The 9092-nt window shown below is 39.2% G+C and overlaps 1 non-coding gene across 1 annotated transcript; it reads right to left on the bottom strand.

Moving 5' to 3' along the window:
* Positions 1–3546: 3546 nt before the first annotated feature.
* On the bottom strand, positions 3547–3653 carry LOC133247010 (U6 spliceosomal RNA). Its single transcript, XR_009736247.1, has one exon. It is a non-coding gene; the product is annotated as a U6 spliceosomal RNA (small nuclear RNA).
* Positions 3654–9092: the final 5439 nt, after the last annotated feature.

The raw sequence follows: 9092 nt of genomic DNA, 5'->3' as shown, positions 1-9092 counted from the left end.
TGACCATTATATCTACTACTGCGGGCAGGAATCCCTCAGAAGAAATGGAGTGGCCATCATGGTCAACAAAAGAGTTCGAAATGCAGTACTTGGATGCAATCTCAAAAACGACAGAATGATCTCTGTTAGTTTCCAAGGCAAACTATTCAGCATCACAGTAATCCAAGTCTATGCCCCAACCAGTAATGCTGAAGAAGCTGAAGTTGAACAGTTCTATGAAGACCTACAAGACCTTTTAGAACAAACACCCAAAAAAGATGTCCTTTTCATTATAGGGGACTGGAATGCAAAAGTGTGCAATACAGTGTTACTAATTATAGCCACCATGTTTTACAGCATATACATGGAACTTAATCATCTTATATAACTTCTTTTAAAGACATGCTCCCAGGCTGCCTTAACTCAAGACAGCCATTCCTTCTATGAGGTCTCTCACTCGATTAAAAAAAAAAAAAAAAACCACTCTGAATAATTCAGTGACTAACTCTAAAATAAATAAATAAATAAATAAAATATAATAGAAAACTAAGAGCATGGCATTAGTTCACTTCATGGCAAATAGATGGGGAAACTGTGGAAACAGTAAGAGACTTTACTTTTGGGGCTCCAAAATCACTGTAGATGATGACTGCAGCCATGAAAATAAGAGAAGCTGTTCTCTAGAAGAAAAGTTATGACCAACCTAGGCAGCATATTAAAAAGCAGAGACATTACTGTGCCGAAGGTCCATCTAGTCAAAGCTATGGTTTTTCCAGGAGTCATGTATGGATGTGAGAGTTGGACTATAAAGAAAGCTGAGCTGAGCACTGAAGAATTGATCGTTTTGAACTGTGATGTTGGAGAAGACTCTTGAGAGACCCTTGGACTGCAAGGAGATCCAACCAGTTCATCCTAAAGGATATCAACCCTGAATGTTCATTGGAAGGACTGATGCTGAAGCTGAAACTTCAATTCTTTGGCCACCTGATGGGAAGAACTGACTCATTGGAAAAGACCCTGATGCTACAAAAGATTGAAGATGGGAGGAGAAGGGGACGACAGAGGATGAGATGGTTGGATGGCATCACCGACTCAATGGACGTGAGTTTGAGTAAACTCTGGGAGTTGGTGATGGACAGGGAGACCTGGTGTGCTACAGTCCATGGGGTCGCAAAGAGTAGGACACAACTAAGTGACTGAACTGAACTGAACCCTAAAATAAGATGCATAGTGTTTTTTTTCTGTGGATGTAATACTGCAGAGTGGGTACAGGAAGTTGTACAAATTGACAGATAATTATAGTGAGAGAAGTGAAGGGAAGGAGCCCAGCTTATAATCATTTTTTCAGTAGATGTTCATCAAAAACCAACTACATGTCAATAAATAGTCCTATAGTGGGAAACAAATTGGTATATTTGGGGAATATTAAGGGAGATTTGTCTTAGAGCAATGAAAAATGGGAGAAGATAGTAGGAGATAAGATGTGACAGTTGGCCAAGGCCAGATCAGGAGGTGGTAAGCAGTTGGGTTTTATCCTAAGTGTGATGCCTGGACCTTGGAAGCTTTTGAGCAGGGGAGTGACATAACCTGATTTAGTTTTCACAAGCTTTGCCTGCCTGTTCCATGGAAAATGCAGTTTGGGAGGGCAGGCAGAGAAGCAAGCCAACTAGTGGGGAGACTATTGCACTTGTTGAGGTGAGAGTTAATGATAACATGCCAGGATGGTAGCAGGGGAGGCAGCAAACATGACTGGAGTGAGGAAATATTTTGATGTATATAAGTTGACAAGATATTGCAGGGGGGACAGAGAGAGAATTCAAAGATGACTTCAGGGTTTTCAGACTTAGCATGTGAATCAATTAAAAAAAGACTCGAAGAAGCAGGCTCTAGAGGGTGATGAAGGCTGCTGCTTCAGGAAGATGCTTAATAGACACTCAAAGGAGATGATAAGTAAGCTGTCAGATATATGAGCCTGGGATTCAGGAGGTGGTCAGGGCTGGATATATACATTTGATAATCATTAGCAAAGAGATCAGGAGAAGGCACTGGCAACCCACTCCAGTACTCTTGCCTGGAAAATCCCATGGACGGAGAAGCTTGGTAGGCTGCAGTCAATGGGGTCCCGAAGAGTCGGACACGACTACGTGACTTCACTTTCACTTTTCACTTCTATGCATTGGAGAAGGAAATGGCAACCACTCCAGTGTTCTTGCCTGGAGAATCCCAGGGGCGGTGGAGCCTGGTAGGCTGCCATCTATGGGGTCGCGCAGAGTCGGGCACGACTAAAGCGACTTAGCAGCAGTAGCAGCAGCAAAGAGATGGTATTAGCATGTGGGGTCTGGATGAGGTCACATGAGAGAATGTTGATAGAAAAGAAGATGAAACCCTGGCCTTAGTCATGGGACACTCTAATTTGGAGGTAGGAAGAAGAAAACGAGTAAGCAAAGAAGCCTGAGAAGGAGAGGCTGCAGAAGAAGGAAGAAAATTAGGGTGGTAAATGTCGAAAACAAAAATATACCCAATGCTCCTCACAGGTTGAGAAAGATGAAGATGGAGAGGTGACCACTGGGTAGGGCGAGATGGAGGTGCTGATAAACTGAATGCAGAGTGTTGAGTAGATAGTAAGAAATGAGGAAACGGAAACACTTGTTTCCACTGGGTTTAGCTCTAAAGAAGGCCGTGGGCAGAAACAGGGAAAATTCATCCATTCTGACAGGAGGGAAGGTGGAATTGGAGGGTAAGGATGCAGATAGAGGCTGACTTGATTTTGAAAACAAGAAGTTGTTATTTTTTCATATTACAAGAAAAAATAGAAAGCAATTGTTCTTTTTTTCCAAAAGCATCCATCCCCATATTTGTTGCTTGATGAAAAGTTAGATCAAAGAAGAATGAAAGCTGCAGTGGGACTCCTGAATACTCACTTGGTGTAAATTTGTTTTCATGTTTCATGTTTATATGCCAGTTGTTTAAAACCAATCATCTTAGTATTTAGGAAAGCTTTCTAGTTAACTATATGTAGAAAAGTAAATAATACAACAACATTTAAAATACTTTAAATTGCTGTTTGGCATCAACATAAAATATAATTATTCTCTGATTACTATCTTCTGTCCCACGGGTCTCTCAAGAAGCATAAAAAATACAACACTGGAACATTCAGTGATAACAGGTGATTATACCAATGATTATTCTTCTGAACTGTTATGCAGTAAGCGTATATAAATAAACAAAACCCAGCTTGCTCTAGTCAGTCTCTTCAGATTGCCATATTCAGAATTTTAATGCTATGTTTGCCTCTGCTTTGCTGAGTAACAGTGAACTAGCAATTGAGCTATTCTATGCCCATTCAAATATATAAAACCACTGACAAAGGACCAGTATTTTAAGAGCTTGATGCCCTCTTAATGAAGCAGTATCAATATATTTTTTCTAATTTCTGTATCACAGTAAAATACATAGAACATAAAATTTATAATGTTAACCAATTTTAAATGAGCACTTAAGTGGTATTAAGTATATTCATATTGTTGTGTAACTCTCAACACCATCCACATCCATAACTTTTCATAAAATACAAAATGTTTCCTGAATTTGTATGACATCGCTGAGCAGGTGTCATGCTAATCTTCTCTGTATTGTTCCAATATTAGTATATGCACTGCTTCAGTGAGCACTGACACACATTTTAACGAAAACACTTATTTACATAAAGGAGTAAAAAGTATAGATGGTGACTCTGAAAGACAAGCAAGATTCATTTGATGACAACTGTAAAACTAAGAGCTTTGATCAATTCTATAGTGCTGCCTCGCAGAGTATTGACACATGGAAAGTGACTAAAATACCTTCTAATTCTACACACAGGGATGGAATACAGGGATAGATTATTTGATCCAAAATGATCATTGCTGTATTCTCCCAATTTGTCTAGTAAAAAGGAAACAACTGAAAAATAACTCAAATCTAGGTTGAGTTCTTACTCTATGCCAGACACTATGCTAAATCATGCACAATGCATTTCCAGCTTACTTCAAAAATAAAATGTCTTATTTTCATTTTAAAGACAGTAAGACTAGATTCAGAAATGGTACTATAATTAACTACACATGGTCTCACAACCAGTAAGATGTGGGTGAAAGATACGGCTCTGGGTTAGCTTGGCCACACAGCCCTTGCTCTTAATCTCTGTAATCTATTGTCTAAAGGTGACCACATCTGCCCCCAATTTTTTCAGTTTATGGCCTCAGACAGCCCCCCAAACACACCCTGTTCTGTGAACATATCCTGTTCTTATGAACACATTCTTTTTGCTTGTGCAAACATTTATATGCTGAACAATGCTACTTACCTCATCCAGGTTTTGTGTTGAACTCTCACAATTATTTCTAAATGTTTGCAAGAAAACATTTTCTTGATAGCTACAGTCAAGATTTGTGGTTTGGGAGGATGGGGAAAGATTTCATCAATATTCTTTGGTGCAGTTTCTGTGTGTTCAGGTTTACAATTTGCTGACTTCTGGAACAATGGTTTGAAATTAGAACATCTCTTGAAATAAAGCTGCTGTGCCAGAAGACATCACATAGAATTCCATTTCAGCTCTGATGTACAAACAATCCTGCATGAGTCTGATCCTCACACCTGTTATGCACTAAGTGCCTGCCTGCATGCATGCGTGCTCAGTTGCGTCTGACTCTCTTTGACCCTATGGACTGTAGCCCACCAGGCTTCTCTGTCCATGGGATTTTCCAGTGGGGTGCTATCCAGAATGGGCCCTAATGTAGCTTTCATTCACTATCTAACTCAGGAAGCCCTTAAATATTTGTAAGCTGTTGGTGAGGTTTTTGCTTGTTTTGTTTAGACTGTTTGCAGGCTCTCCTCACCCAGTGCTCCCCTTTTTGTTACCTACCAGGAACTCTTTGCTGTGGCAAGGGCATTGCGTTTGGAAGACACCCCTGACCCAGGTTTGATGTTGACTCCTTCACTTTTTGCACCTAATGCACAATGATGTTCAACTTTTTTTTCCCTAAGAGTACAGATATAATTTTACATTTACCTGTGATCCAGTAGACATTTATACAGTTGAGAAATGCTTCATATTTGTTGGGGGAAGGGTAGAGGAGATTGGTAAAGAGCTGTAATCTTTTTTTATTTTTTTAAAGTTTTTTTGTTGTAGACTATTTTTAAAGTCTTAATTGAATTTGTTACAATATTGCTTCTGGTTTACGTTTTGGTTTTTGGCTGCAAGGCATGTGGGATCTCAGCTGCCTGACCAGGGATTGAACCTGCACCCCCTTCAATGGAAGGCAAAATCTTAACCAGTGGGCCAACAGGGAAGTCCCGAGGGGAATTTAATCTCATGCCAACAAAGTTATGTGACAAAATAAGTGGATCTGGGTGAGTTTCATGTTCCCTCCTGCTTCCTTCCTTTCCACACTCCTTTTCTTTTCTTCCCTGAGCTTTCTCCCCCAGCAGAACCTGACCAGCCAGAGACAATACCCCGCAGTTCAGGTTAGATGCATGTGGGCAGGAGGATGGAAGAATGGCTTTCCTAATCCCTTTCCTTTTACTCCCCTCTTTTCACACTGGGTTCTGTGCTGTTGGAAAACATATCTCAACACGGAGACCCCCTCAGACAACTTTACTGTCTCAAGCCAGGCTGGCTTTTACCTTCATTTACAATTTTGTAAATTCTGAGATACCTGGTTTTTATTTATTTAAGAAAATGTGGTACATACATACCATCAAGTATGATTTGGCCTTAAGAAAGAAGGAAATTCTGCAATATGCAACCACATGGATGAATCTTGAGGACATGAAAGTGAAAGTGAAGTAGCTCAGTTGTGTCCGACTCTTTGTGACCCCATGGACTATAGCCTACCACGCTCCTCCGTCCATGGGATTTTCCAGGCAAGAGTACTGGAGTGGGTTGCCATTTCCTTCTCCAGAGGATCTTCCCAGGTCTCCCGCATTGTAGGCAGATGCTTTACCATCTGAACTACCAGAAAAATCTCTGCTAAGTGAAATAAGCCAATCACAGAAAGGCAAATACTGCAAAATCCACTTGTATAAAGTAAATCAGAAACCAACACAATATTTTAAAGCAACTATCTTCCAATTAAAAATACATAAATTAAAAAATAAAGAAAGTCAAATTCATAGAACCAAAGAGTAAAATGGTGGGACTGGAGGGAGGAGGAAATGGGGAGTTACTGCAGAAATTTTCAGCAATGCAAGACGGATGAGTTCTAGAGCTCTGCTGTACAACGTTGCCTCTGTAGTCAGCAAAGCTGTATCATACATTCAAAAGGGCTTCCCTGGTGGCTCAGCAGCAAAGAATCTGTCTGCAATGCAGGAGACACAGTTTCAATCCCTGGTTTGGGAAGATCCCTTGGAGAAGGAAATCGCAACCCACTCTAGCATTCTTGCCTGGGAAATCCCATGGATAGGAGAACCTGGAGGGCTACTGTCCATGAGGTCATGAGAGTCATACACGATTTAGCAACTAAACAACAATAACAACACTCTCATAAATTTGCTAAGAGGCTAGATTTCATGTTGTGTTCTTGCCAAAATAAAGAATATTAAACAACAATAACAAAAAAATAGCTGCTTTTTAAAATCTAGATTTCCAGTGCAGAAAGCGAGACTGCATTTGAGTGGTGCTTAAACTTTCCAAATGCATCTGGTCTCTCTAATCTAGCAGTTTTTCACACCCAGAAAGTAATTTAACTGTGTGGAGCTGAAGAGCTGACTTTCTAGTGCTTGGTGAGCTCTTTTAAATTATGTTACCCAGAAAAAATTTCTGACTAAGTACCATAAGCAAAACACATCTTAAAATCTGGGCTATTGCTTAAATGAATAAACTTTTGAATGCTTAAAGATATGATATTTCCCAAGTTATCATTTAGGAGATAAACTACTACTTTAAATTTTCTCCCCCTAACTTTCAATTATTTTCAATTGCCAAATATAATTCTTGATAAAGCAGACAATATTTCTTCAACATGGGAAATTTTTAGTGTCTTCAGCTTATAATTTTGTTGCCTCAATTTTAATTGTAATTTGTGTTTTCTGAGCCAGAATACTTTAAAATGAGCACAAAAGTTTCCATTGTTTAGTGTCCTACAAAATGAATATGCCTGAGTTGCAGTCATTAAGAGCCTTACATGGGTCAGTTTTTGTTATTGTGTCCCCTCTTCCCTCCAACCCCACTTTATTTTTTAGCATGAGTGAGCTAAGAAGAAGCAACTATTATTTGACCAATTTACTTAAATAGAAAATGAGTGACTCTGTGTCTCCTAGAAAGATGGCTGGATGTGTTTTTAAATTCTGAATGCTACAACTAAATTTAGCCAAAGTGTATTGCTTTCTGAATGCTTCCAAAATGGAACACTGTGCTTTGATTGTTGCTTTGGGAGTCTCATTAAGACTCTAAAAGGTCAAAGGAGTAAAGACTGAAGCAAAATACATTCATTTACAATACACACAGCACAATCAAAATGTAGAAATCAGCTACATATGTGATGCGGTTTTCTTCCAGGGTATTTGTATAATAGCTGATATGTCTAAATGGTTACATTTATTCGACCAAATGTCTACAGTGTTGTTACTAGTGGAGAAACATTTCAGATTGCCAAATGCTTGTTTCATAAATTAATTTCTGAACAGAGGGTGATGTTGGAATCAGATATTTTCCCACAAAGTGAGATGGCTATCCCCATAGCGGACAGGTTTTTACTTTCTTAAGAGACAGACATTTTTTATAAGACTTCTGCTCTAACACACACTTTGAAAATTTCATGAGGGGAGGAGAGAATGCGGTAACTTTGGCCCCTGGAAAGTTGCCTGTGAAGGATGACATCAGATCTTGACAAAGAATACAAACTAACTTAAAACTCAGTTTTCCCAGAAGAGTCTGCTCTAGCTTGAAACTCAATTTTCTCAGGTACATTTCAGTAATTTGTTTCTGCCAGTAATAAGGAGATTATTTTCATGTGAATGTGATGATATCCTATAGAGGAATCAATGGGAGTGTTCCTTTAATTTGAATTTAGCCTTTTCTCTAACATATTAAGAGGACAGAATAATTTTTTAATATCTTGCTACTTGGTTTTCCACATTCTAGATTTTAGCAATTATTTTCTTTGGCTCCTGAATATCTCAGTAACCTCATAACTTTCCTTTTTGTGTCCATAACTGATTGCAATAGTATTTAATATTCTTATAAGGATTAACAAATACCATAGTCCAGGCACTTGTCCAGGTGCTAGCAACTCATCAGTGCATGTGGGCTCAGTCACTTCAGTCATGTCTGACTCTATGCGATCCTATGGACTATAGCCCGATAGGCCCCTCTGTCCATGGGATTCTCCGGGCAAGAATACCATAGAGGTATTGCCATGCCCTCCTCTAGGGGATTTTCTGAACCCAGGGATTGAACCAGCATCTCCTGAGTCTCCTGCATTGCAGGCAGGTTCTTTATCCACTGAGCCATTTGGAAGCTCCTAAAAATTCCATCAATGAAATACAAATAAAAATCTCTGCCTATATGGGCCTTTCATTTCTGTATATGTATTTACACTTAAGTTTATCTTTTCCAGCTCCCCCCACCCCAAGCTTCAATAAAAATTTCCAAACTTGTCACCAATATTATAATTTTAAAGATTGTAAACTTTTGGAAGAAATGACTATGAATTACTTTCAATTTGAGGATACAGTGTCCCTGGCACTCTTTCGAGCTGAGAACTAAATCAATGTTATTTACTGTTTTTATCAATGAAAAGGTCAGTGTTTCTTAAATTGTGTCCTTTGGACCACTGCTGTCAGAATCCCTTTTAGGCGGTGGTCACAGTCCCTGAGACCCACTTCAAAGCTCCTGATTCAGGATATCAGGGTGAGGATCAGGAATCTACATTTTAAAGAAGCAGTCTAAGTGACCCCTACACATGCTGACAACTAAAAATTAAGTACTAATTTAGACAAAGAGCTGAAGAAAGTGAATCTTATATTAGAAAATGACCATAAGCAATTGTATGAAAAGGACTGACCTTGTGTATGCTCAGTAGTTAACATGATGCGAAAGGGCAAAAGAAGTTGTCTTTCAGAAACAACTG

This window comes from Bos javanicus, chromosome 4 (assembly GCF_032452875.1).
Source record: "Bos javanicus breed banteng chromosome 4, ARS-OSU_banteng_1.0, whole genome shotgun sequence".
Classification (NCBI taxonomy): domain Eukaryota; kingdom Metazoa; phylum Chordata; class Mammalia; order Artiodactyla; family Bovidae; genus Bos; species Bos javanicus.
This window is presented reverse-complemented; position numbering and strand designations above follow the sequence as displayed.